The sequence below is a fragment of the Thalassophryne amazonica genome, chromosome 1, assembly GCF_902500255.1.
Source record: "Thalassophryne amazonica chromosome 1, fThaAma1.1, whole genome shotgun sequence".
Classification (NCBI taxonomy): Eukaryota; Metazoa; Chordata; class Actinopteri; order Batrachoidiformes; family Batrachoididae; genus Thalassophryne; species Thalassophryne amazonica.
Window position 1 is genome coordinate 64,543,027 of NC_047103.1, and position 12,644 is coordinate 64,555,670.

At 41.2% G+C, this 12,644-nt stretch overlaps 1 protein-coding gene and 1 long non-coding RNA gene across 3 annotated transcripts in view; both read right to left on the bottom strand.

Annotated features, from left to right (window-relative positions):
• dcaf11 (ddb1 and cul4 associated factor 11) overlaps window positions 1-12,644 on the bottom strand; it is a 76,204-nt gene that overhangs the window by 13,802 nt on the left and 49,758 nt on the right. The window lies entirely within an intron of this gene.
• On the bottom strand, window positions 10,580-12,644 carry LOC117511259. Its single transcript, XR_004560925.1, has 3 exons — window positions 12,497-12,644; window positions 12,140-12,141; window positions 10,580-10,592 (listed from the first exon to the last, which is right to left on the bottom strand). It is a non-coding gene; the product is annotated as an uncharacterized LOC117511259 (long non-coding RNA).

Here is a 12,644-nt window from a genome sequence, read left to right on the forward strand (position 1 = left end):
AAGGCAAACAGACCTCAGCTGATAAGGTGAAACTGGTCACAGACTACAGTGAATGAGGGACAGCCTAAAATGCCCCTGTAAATTACTTATGTATTTGGGAAGGAGATGATAAAGAACACATCAAATGTCTAGTTGATTACATGATTTGTCTGAAGCAAGTATGCACTATCTATAACTGCCTGATACCTGATGTTAAACAACTGATAACTATTATTTATGATGATGAGTGGTCAGTCAACATTTGAATTCCCTGATGATACTGACGATGACCAGAGGGCCGACAACACAGCAATGACTGTGTGGCTTGGTGGTAACACTAAAGATGCTATCACAAAATGTGTGCAATGCAACAGCTTTTCACAAATTGTTCAGTGCGTGCAGCAAAGCAAAGAGTCACTCTCACAGTTCATTCACCGGTTTACAACAGTATGGAACAACCATGTGGGCCTAACTAGAAATGGTAACAAGCTCTTTGTCATTCACATATTTCTGCAAAATATAAGGCCAAACATTGCAAATGCCTGTTAAATAGCTGTTGAAGCATGGAGAGAAAATTTTGGAACACTATTCAGATGCTATTTTAAAAAGAAAACATTTTCCAGTCGTAATCCATGTCCTTCTAATAAACAGACGAGTTAACAGGTGTATAGCAACAACTCAAATCAACAAGGAGGTACTACCGAAGCACCTAAAGCAGAACCAATAATGTCAACTGAAGTTAATGATATGACAATTGATATTCTGGTTGATGGTGGAGCAACAATATCAACAGTAAAGCAAATGAGCAAGTTTGTCATCCAACAACTAATTTGATAACTGAGGTGCCGACCGGCTTATGGGCCAAGAAAAATCAATCAATAAATAAATCAAGCAATCAATCATGTTGACCTGATAACATCAGTTATGCCACATAGAGTTACAGTAAAACCTAATGCAAAATTGTCAAGGATTTAAACAATACAGTTCAATTTATACAACAATACAATTCATCCCCAAAAGCTATTGATGGAATTACTATTATTATTATTAGAAGTAATCAGGTCCTTAATTGAGCAAGATGTGTTAATTGAAACTTCAGTCCTCGTAACACCTATTTTGCCAATTCCAAAACCAGGTAGACCACACAGGTGGAGATCTGTTCAAGATATGCAGGCTATTACACAGTTATTAACAATAGTATTGTGCCCACAACATCAATTGTTCCAGATGCAAACTCAATTCTGGCTGTATCACCTTCAAACAGTACAGGCTGCAGAGCCGTGGAGATATATTCAGTTTTTTATTCCATTGCATACAGCCAGTATGTTTGCATTCATTGTAAGGGTAAACAATAGCCATGGGCAAGGTTGGTTCTGGGATTTGTGGAGAGTCCTGGGGTTTACACAGCAGTAGTAAAATGTGATCCAGAAGACTTGCAGCTTCCAGGTGAATGCACCCTTCTTCAGTATGCTGATGATCTTTTGAAAGCTTCTCCATCCACAGAAGCTTGCTGGACTGATTCCATCTTGCTCTTGAAAAGACTGGCTCAATTTGGTCATAGAGCATCTTTGGCCAAACTGCAGTTTTGTTTGCCTCAAGTGACATATCTAGGACATTTGCAGTGCCGTTATCTCCTGAGAGATCTCTCCTGAGAATGAATACTGCTATGGACTCTGTGTTGATTGGCCCCAACAATGTCGAATGAACAGAGACAATGCAGACGGCTTTTGAGGATCACAAACAGGCGCTAATTTCAGAACCAGCACTTGGATTAATTATAGTCAGCGATTCCATCTTCACATGGGTGAATAGGAGGATGTCGTTAGAGGCGGAAACATAAGTCACATTGCCGTCCTGTTGTGCGTTACCTTATGAGGCTCTCCCCAATAGTCCTTGGAATGGCTCGTTGTTTGATCTGTGGCCACTGTGGCCACTATGATTGACAAATCATCACCCATCGTATTGGCTCATGATTGTGTAGTAGTACAGGTACGGCATGCAGTCTTACACATATTGAACACTTCTGCTGTTAACAGCGGGAAGGCACTCAGGAGATGAGGCTATCATTCTTTCAATCCACATTTTGTTTTAAATCCAGCTACTCCACCTCTGGTGGAGGCTGATGATCATGACTATGTTGCCACCATTGGAATAAATACATCTCCGATGCCAGACTGGCAACAGACACCAAATGACAATGAGAACATGATTCTTTACACTGACATTTGGCTTGCAAACCCAGCGATGATACACATCTGGCTGGATATGCAGTTGTAAGTGATTGGGAAGTGGTAAATGCTGGAACTTTACCTGCTGGTACGTCAGCACTTGCAGTTGAATTGAAAGCCAACATTTATAATTATTCCAGATATGCATTTGGTGTTGCCCATGCCTTTGACCAGCTGTGGACAAATGAGAGGGTTTCCTACTTCTTCTGGAAAACCTATTCAACATCATACTTTGGTAGCTGGACTATTGGAAGTCATTATGTTACCATCGTGTTTAGCAATTATTGACTGTGCTACTCATTCTTCAGCTTCTGATCCTGTTTCAAAAGGAAATGCGCTGGCAGATGCTGCTTCCAAACTAACAGCGCTTTCCTCTTCCCTCATGGGGCCCCAGCTTCTTTCCGCTCTACATGCGGATCCAAAAGATGTTCCTTCTTTTCATGATGTCGTGGAAATGCAAGACCGCTCTGACAATCACAGAATAGCTATTTGGGTATGCGGAGGATGTGTATGTGGCTCAAGGTCTGGCTTGTGACATACAGCCCGAGGGTCATCCTCCATGTTCTCTCCTCTATGTGTTAGTACAGTAATGTTGCACACACAGGCATTCACATGTAGGACAAGGGGGGATGTGAATCAGATAATTTGTTCGCAATGAATTCGTTCGCAATGATTTGTGTCAGGTATCACAAAAACCTTCACAGATGCTTAGAGATAGATGCATGACATGCCACCAAAACAAAAAAGTATGATCATTTAGAACCACCATCAGGTCCTTCTGGAAATAAGCAAATAGATTTTGTACATATGCCAAACTGCCAAAGCTATAGACAGGTGTTGGTACCTGTAGATCAGTTTTCAAAATATTGTTTAATGTAATACAAAATAGTGTAACGTTTATTTAACAGGGACAGTACATAAAACATCATCGCAAAGAATGAGAAAACATAATGCATATAAGACGCTGAGCTTCAGCTGACTGCAGTCTTGTCCCTGGTCGGGCTCTAATAAAAACATACAAGTAAATAATACAATTCATTGATACAAATACAGTGAATAATACAACGAATGAATAAATAAACAGTGCAGTTGTAAATTACAAATTAAAACAACTTAAATTTAACATTAAATACTGGTCAAGTGCTATTGTATTGAAAATGACGAGAGAAATTAATGTTCATATTTCTGCTGCTGCTTGAGCCAATGTTTATTTTTCAAACTAATTCTCTTTATTTCTGTTTGGGATTCAATTTCTGATGGTAAAGACTTCAATAGGTGTGAAAATGTATGTAAATTTACAAATAAATTGACAGACTTTATCCAGACAGGACAAAAGACAGCCTTACTTTTAAACTGAATGTTGGTGGTTGTGTGTTCTGTGTTCTTATTCTGTGTCTAAAGCATTATATGAATGTGTATTTTACATATTCACAGCTGAATATTGTTAAATGCTTAGGTGCGTGTTGTTACATTGTTTGTGAACACATGATTCTGCACTTTGGAATGTTTGGTATCTGCAGCTCCTGTCATATCGGGGTTGTTTAGGAACAAAGTGTGATTAAACACTGAAGTCAGAGAGAAAGGTTCTGACTAGGCATGTGAATCTCATCACTGACAACGATTCAATAAGCACCTCAATACACTACCAGTGATACGATACATATGGCGATACATGACAATACGATCCACCCCTGTTCCCGATTTGATGCAATTTGATATGTATTTGATGGCGATTCAATTCCTCAAAATGCGATACGATGCGATTTGGTGCAATACGATTAATGATGGGTATTGATAAGATTTTATCGATATCGATGCCATTATCGATTCCGCTTACTGATCCGATTCTTCATCGATTCCCTTATCAATACCGCTTGTGAATTTTCTGTGTACTAAAAGTAAAATAAGTAAATATGAAATTGGTCACTGGATCCTTTATTTATGGACATAAATAAAAATCAATAAATTCTGTACATAGTCACTGGATCCTTGATGTACATGGTGGATCCTAGATCTCTGGACATTAAGAGAAATGAACAAAATCTGTAGTTTTTATCAAAAGCATCTCCTTTCAGATATGAATGATACAACTGTAACTCCATAGATTCTGAGCTGTTCTCTTGCACCCGGCTGTGCTGCACGTCAGGCTGTAATTCATAAAAAATGCAGGACGTCTCATTTTGGGGGAAAAAAAACCCCAGTATTGGTTGGTTGTAGTTCATGGTTTGTATTGTAATGTTTGGAAAGAGGTGTCGTTTGATTTAAAACGGCGATTTGCACTGAAGTTATTAATTCTGACCGAAATCTGCGCGGCTCTTTGGAGCTGTGCACTTAGTCCCACAAAACAGAGGATATTATTATTATTATTAGTGTTATTTCCTTTACCTGATGGACAACTTCAGTTCATGCACCGGCTGGTGCTCACACCAGTGGACTTGCGGCTTCTGAGAACCAGCGAAGCAGAGAACCAGTGAACAACGGGTTGAAGCGCTGCTTCGGTGCTTCAAGTTTCAAGCAGACCTGCTGTAGTCTGCAATCAACGTAGAGAAATAATCATTTTCTCAATAAACACCCTCAAAAACAATGGGCACTCTGGTGTCCCGAACTGTCCGTGGTGCATTCAATGTGCCTTGGAAAAAAAATAGATTCAAGCAGGCAGTGAGCAATACAACACGATTTCACCCGTCAATTGAATCGATTGCACACGCTTGTATCTAGATACCGATTTGTATCGATTAATCTCCACATGCCTAGTTGTGACTTCTTACACTCAATAAGGCAGCTTAGCATATAAAGGGAAAAAAACTTGACAGTTGACAGAAAACATAACCTTAAATAAAGTTTAATTTCAGGTCCAAAATCACCCAGATCAGATGTCTGTGTGGACCCATGGACAACGATAGATGGCACATGTCTGAGACAATCATTCTCCTGGGAGGCTGATAGCTCTCTGTTCTAAACCAACTGAACCAAGCAAATGCAGCAGTCCAGTTAAATTATTAAATTTAATTAAACTAAAAATACTCATAATTTATAGTTTATGGTGAACAAATGTTATTGTAAAGGTATCGAACCTATTGTCAGAGATTTGGGAAAAGCAGGTATCCATCTTCCTCTACAGGTATTGAGGAGACTTCAAAGGCCCTCAAATGAACCCATTCATCCATTTCCATTATGTGCTAATCAAGTCTCTCGACAAAGTATCTTTGTCTCCCAGGTGAAAAAAAGGTCCATACTTATACCAGGTTCTGGTGGTGACAAGGACAGCTGTAAAGGTGGACGGAAAAGCGGAATGGGCTCACATGACAAGATGCCATCCGTCACCTCAGGCTGGTTTGAAATCTGGCTCAAGAGGAAAAGAAGGATCCCATGGAGTAGTGGGGGCTGGCGGTCCTCACCCTACTGCTGCGGTAGTCTCGGGAGGTCCAAGGTGTTCCGAATGCCTTGGAGGAGAATAAGTGAGTTGATAGATGTGTCCACGCTGGCAGGTGCGCTGACCTGTCATTCCGAATGAACAAACACTCACAACAAAGGGACTCCGATAAAGGAGCGGCGAGCACGCCGGTGCTTAGTTGACTGCCTGTTGATTGGCTGTGCACCTGAATTAGCAAATCAGCTTGTAGCAGAGCAGAGAGAGATGGAAAATGTGCAGGTTCAGGGGTCCTTGAGGACCAGATTGAGAACCCTTGTTGTAAACGATGCAGAGAGAACCACTCTTGATGTTTTCTATACTTTTGTATGACTTACGTTTGCTTATATCATTTTGAATGATTTGGATGTTTTGTTTTATGGACTATGGTGATTATTAACTTGGGTTTGATTACTTCAGTTACTTACATATTTGGCTTTTGTTCATTGGTTATTGTTTTACTTGATATATCTGTAGTGGTAGTGTTGATCTCACAGAAAAAAAGGAGGGGCTAAAAAGGAGGGATTTGGAAACATGTCTGGCACATGCCATTCTTGTGGTGTGTGGGAGAGCATGCTTATTCAAAACAAAAGCTGTGTTGTGTTGATGTAGACGGGCTCAGCATCAAATGTGGAGTGAAGTGTGAGTGCAGGCTACTGGGACGAAGGGACAGTCGTGCTTTGGCACGATTCAAGGCACCTGGGCTTACAGTGAGTATTCCATAAGATGTTACAGAATTTGATAGGAAATGCAATTCTCATCAATCCCCCCTGCCAAAAAAACAAAAAAAAAAAAACAAAACGCCACCACCAAAATATTCCTAACAACCTAGGTGTGAAAACACTCTTCATGACCGAGCTTGATGATTTATGGCACACAGTGTCAGCACCTTTGGGGTTGTGTCTAGCTCTTCTTTGCTATTTGGAGGGTATGTAATGTGAGACCAAAACAGGGCACAGGGCGTAAAGTGGGTTGGATTTATTTGCTTACATAAATATGGACATGTTTTGGACATAAGAACTAGAATATCATCTGTCCTTCCCTTTGAGAAAGCAGAACCAATTTTCTGTTGAGTTAACAGATCAGCACCAATGTGTCACAGGACACCAGTAGAGACCAGCAACCAACTCTTATTTTGTATAATGTTAGTTAATGTTCAGTTTAATTTCACGGTAAGCATAGTGTATGTGTGTGGTGAAACTGCTTATGTGAGGCGTATCTGAATATTAATCCATGCAGGTTGAAAAACTATGTGCTTGTCATCAGAGCAGGGCCGTCAATGATGCAGAAGCACAAAAATGTAACTTTTCCCACACAAGAATTGGAATTTATAAAAGAAGACTGTGTGGTGAGAACTTGTGTACCTCATGCATTCTTTAGAACACATGCATTTTCAGAGCAATTCAAGCTGGATATCATGAAGAGGAAAAATAAAATAAGGCCAGACATAAGTTAGCATAAAACAAAGCAGTCAGTGTCAGAGCCTGTATTTAATTTTCAGTACAACATAATCTGTTCTCACACACACACACACACACACACAAATGATAAATTGCTTAAAATTCACAAAAAGATATGTAAAAAGTTGAGTTAACTAAATAACGGAGTTAACTAAACTTTTTCCCATACTTTTATTGACATTATGTACAGTAGTGCATGAGCCAACTGCATTGTCCATTTTCCTCATTGAGTGACTTTTCAAATGAACCACACGTTTCCTTTTCTCACAACATGCATTTGTTTTTGGGGTGGTGGCGACCTTCAGGATCCTCAGTTCAATTGTCTTATGGTGCGTTTACACATAAGCAAGACGTGTTACGAATGTAATTTTTCTGTCATTCGTGACACATTCCTGACATTCTTAATGAGACTTAACGCATGTGAATAGGTTTCTTAATAGTGCGTGTTGGTGGGTGATATTCTTGATATTCGTGGAGCATGTTTTTGCCTGTCAAAAAATCTTCCAGGAATGTCACGCACCACCCTTATTTCGTCTCACGTCGTGGAGGTCACAACTGAGCATGTTGATCCATCTTGATGAGTACTGATCCTTAATAGAACGTGACAACGTTTGTAGTGGTTCCTGTGATGGTTCTTGGAGCCCGGACTGTCACGCATTATTACGAAGTGACACGGAAACTATCAAGTTTTGACACGACTTGTAACGCGGCGTCATATTTCACTGCGCACCACGACGAATCAGTTTTCTGTCACGTGCGCACAATTAAACTCGGCTCCACAGCGTTCAGTTTAATGCAGTATGCCGAAGAGGAACAGTGACGCAAAGTCAGCCAAGTGTTGTTCCACAGTTCCTGCTGAAGCTCCTCAGGACGCTCCTGCAGGTGTTCCACCTGCTGTTGTAACCGATGAGCGGGAGAATGAGTCTCAGTCAGAGGAACCAGAGGAGCGAGACTCACGTGCAGCCAGACATCTCTGCACCTCCTCCAGTCCGGCTGAGGAAGAAGATGTGCACAATTAAACCCTGCTGCACCGCATTCAGGTTGATTGCTGACACCAAGTCGGCTAAAAGTCTCATTTCAGTGCTCTTCAGCGCGCTCCTGCAGGTGTTCCACCTGCTGCATGTGTTTGATGTTTGGGAAAATGCGCGAGACGAGAGCCGCATGAAGCCACACTTCTGGCTCTGACCCTCTCCTCCTCCTCGTCCTCTCTGCACCACTCCATGGCACAGAGCCCAACTACGCATGCAGTCACAAAGTTCTGCTGAAAAACTGGAGCGATCTGAATTGTTAGCAACGGTTGGATGAATATGGGTGTGTGTGGAGACAATTCACCTCAACTTAACGATGCACTGTTACGCGCAATAGCGCGCAACAACGCGGAACATTATTCTTGACCGTTCGTAATGGTTCCTGATAATTCTCCAGCAACACATGCCATTAATCGTAACGTGTGGTAACAGGTTGCAACAGTTCCTGAGGACACCTGACGCCTCTGCCCCGAATAATCACATTCGTGATCAGCGGCCAAGAACGTATACTTCGTGGCATTTGTGACTTATCGTTATGTGTAAATGCAGCATAACAGACAAGAAACTCATTTGAGCAAGGTTCTTAATCTCCAAGTTAATCCCGCTGCCAGAGTTTTGACAAAAAGCCGAAGATTTGACCACATTACACCGATTTTAGAGTCTGTTCACCTGCTCTGTCTGGTCGGATTTTAAGGTTCTGTTACTAACCTATAAAAATGATTCACGGACTAGCACCTCCCTACTTAGCTGACCTAATTAAACCCTACATCTGGGTGTCAGGACTACTTTGTGTCCCTAGGGTGAATAAAAAGTCTGTGGGTCACACAGCCTTCTCTTACCATGCCCGTCTTGTGGAATAATCTCCCTATGGAGACAAAATAGTCAGATTCTGTACAGACTTTCAAGTCCAGACTTAAGACGCATCCATTCTCCCTCTCGCGTAGCTAGCATACTGGCATTGTATGGAACTTTGCTTCCTATCCCTCTAACTCATCTTATTAGCAATGGAACAGGTCTTGGCCTCGTGACATCTAAATTCTAGGTCGGTTAGTGAAGCTTAGGGCTGGCGGTCAGCCATCACCTTAGTATTTTCTCTGCTTTCCTGTCGATTTACTGTTGATGAAGTCATACCTTAGGTGTAGTTATTTCCGGCCGACAGATTCTGCTCTTTTTCTCTCCGTCCGAGGCACTGACAACATCGGGCAAAGCTGACGGCTGCGCACCACAGGGTGCTGGACTGACCATGAGATGCCCTTGCTGAAGCTGATGCAGCACACTGCAGTCTGCTTTTGCAATGTACTGCTAAATGATGACGTGATGAATGGATGCTGGCCCACATCCCAAGGCGCTGCACGACACCCTGACAATGACTGTGTGCACCTTATCTAGAATATATATTTGTATGTATGCTTATTTGTTTAAATAGCTTTGCACATATCTTCATTCATTTATATAATCACATTTTTTTCACTTGGTCTGATAAATTATTTACAAGTCACAGGTTATGGCTTCTTTTTATCTTTTCTTATTCACAAACTCAGGTTGTGGAGAGGAACTCCTAATTTCGTATGTGTACAATGACATATAAAGCTTCTATTCTATTCTATTCTGATCTCAATTAATGCAATTTGTTTTGGTATTAATGTTATTCTGGTTTTTCTGTTTTCTGTTTCTTCAGCTTTAGACAAACCTTGTAACTGTAAGAATGGACTAAGCAGTGGGTCACCTCTCTGAGTCTGGTCTGCTTGAGGTTTCTTCCTCAAATCATCAGAGGGAGTTTTTCCTTACCATTGTCACCTGTGTGCTTGCTCTAGGGGTTGGTAAAGCTTATAGTTATGGCAGGATCAGGTGACCCTGAACCATCCCTTGGTTATGCTGCTATAGACTTAGACTGCTGGGGGGTTTCCCATGATGCACCCAGTGTTTCTTTTTATTCACCTCTTTTTGCTCTGTATGCACCACTCTGCTTTTAATCATTGGTGATTGATCTCTGCTCTCTTCCACAGCATGTCTTTTTCCTGATTCTCTCCCCTCAGCCCCAACCAGTCCCAGCAGAAGACTGCCCCTCCCTGAGCCTGGTTCTGCTGGAGGTTTCTTCCTGTTAAAAGGGAGTTTTTCCTTCCCACTGTCGCCAAGTGCTTGCTCACAGGGGGTCGTTTTGACCGTTGGGGTTTTTCTGTAATTATTGTATGGCTTTTGCCTTACAATATAAACAGCCTTGGGGCAACTGTCTGTTGTGATTTGGCGCTATATAAATAAAATTGATTTGATTTGATTTTGGTAAGGTTAAACATTACTTGTGTGAAGCACCTGGAGGCAGCTTTGTTGGGATTTGGCGCTATATAAATGAAATAAATTGAAATAAATTAAATTGAATCCTAGTGTGCAGGTGAGAGTCTTGCGTGGCAACACACTGATATTGATGATTGAGTGTATGTGAGAATGAGTAGGATGCAGCCCATTTACCGTTTTTCCACCTCTTCAAGGCCTGTGTGTCAGTTACACATTCTGTGTAAAACTGTTTCTTCTACTTTCGTGCTGTTCTCTGATATGTGCCAGAATGGATCTGTCTTTCAAGTAACAGGTTGAAAATGTAAATGATGAGGTTGTGGAGGTTGTGTCTATATTCATTCACGGAAAAAGTTGGGAGTGGATAACAGGCCGTGCACTTCCATAACCACTGAGATTTATAAAGGAGAACCTTTTGTACACATGGCTTTAAAACTCTGGTGAAAACAAGGTGTATGCACATTTGTGTCTTTGTGCATAGACCCAATTTGTGTTATGCTTCTACAGAGTTTTATGGGCTCCAGGTGTTTACTAGTCTGTGGGTGCCATGGCTGCATGGCTTCATTGTGCTATAATTATACGAGTCCAGTAGTTGGGAGGAGAGATCTGCTGATTAGCAGAGTAGAGGTACCTGGGCACATTGCTTCTGCTCAGTTAGCTGGGACTCTCCACAGCTCACTTTTGTTTTAGTCTGAAATAAATGTTCAGTTTAATAAATTCAGTTTATTTACATAGCAATTAATCACAACATAGCTGGCCTCAGGGTGCTTCACAGGGGTAAAGTCTAACCTTACCAACACCACTGAGGAAGCATGTACGCAGAAAACAGTGGTAAGGAAAAACTCCCCTGGGTGTTTTTTTTTTTTTTTTTTTTTAGGAAGAAACCTCAAGCAGACCAGACTCAGAGGGGTGACCCACTGCTTTGATCATTCTCATAATAACAAAGATCAAATAAACAAAATATAACAAAGAATTTCCAATCATGCAGCACAGAGATGATGGAAGAAAGCTTCCAGAAAATAAAAAACTCCAGTCGTGGCCCACAGTTCATCACAAGTGGCAAAGTTTAGTTATGTCATGTGACTTGGATTTGTTAAGTCTTCAAGCCACGCGTAACTAGGGATGGGCATCGAGAACTGGTTCTTTTCGGGTATCGTTAAGAAATTATTCGATCCACCGATATCAAAAGTCTTTTTGCTTAACGACTCCCTTATTCCTAGTGACCGTTGTTTTTGAGGGTGTTTGTCGGGAAAATTATTATTTTTCTATGTTGATTACAGACCCTGCAGCGGTTCTGTAATCAACCGCTTCTGCAGTGCGACTCCACTTTGAAGCGTGAACCAATGAAGCAATGCTTCGATCCGCTGGATCGTTGGTTCTTTGATTCGCTGCTCTTCAGAAGCATCAAGCCTGCTTCTTAACCCCTCTCAAAGCCATTAAAATATGTTAATTGTGTCACTTTTGTGTGTATTAAAGTCACTAACTGGCACTCTTGTCTTGTTACGGGCAATAAACGAGAATCGTCCTCCGTTCCGTTGGCACAGCTCCAAACACTGCGCGGCTCTCTGCCGAGACAGCATCTGCTTGGAATTAAGAACTACAAAACAAACCGCCGCTGTAAATAAAATGACACCTCTTTCCAAACGCTGTAATACAGACAATAAACTACAACTGACTAAAGTGTTTTTTCCCTCCCAAAATGAGACGTCCTGCATTCTTTATGAATTACATCCTGATGTGCAGCACAGCTGCAAGAGCTCAGCTCAAACGTATGGAAAGCCATTCATGCCAATAATGTTTGAAAGGAAATGGTTTTGACAAAAACTACAGATTCTGTCTATTTCTATTCATGTCCAGAGATCAAGGATCCACCATGTAGAGTTTATTTATGTCCAGAGTTTAAGGATCCAGTGACCAATTTCATATTTATTTACTTTAAGACTCAATAAAATTTTGTTGACATAGAAAACCTGTAAAGCCCACTTTTAGTACACAGAAAATTCAAAAGAGGTATCGATAAGGGAATCGATAAGGAATCGGATCGATAAGTGGAATCGATAATGGTATCGACATTAATAAAATCTTATCAATACCCATCCCTACACGTAACAGTGGCAGAAATCGCTTTCTGCTGCAGAACAAACAAAAACAGTGTTTTCCAGAATTAGGTTGGGAGCTCTTCATTGACAGACTGATAAAACATTAGTAGCATTCCTCTCTACCGCCCCGTGTAAAACACATACACACATAC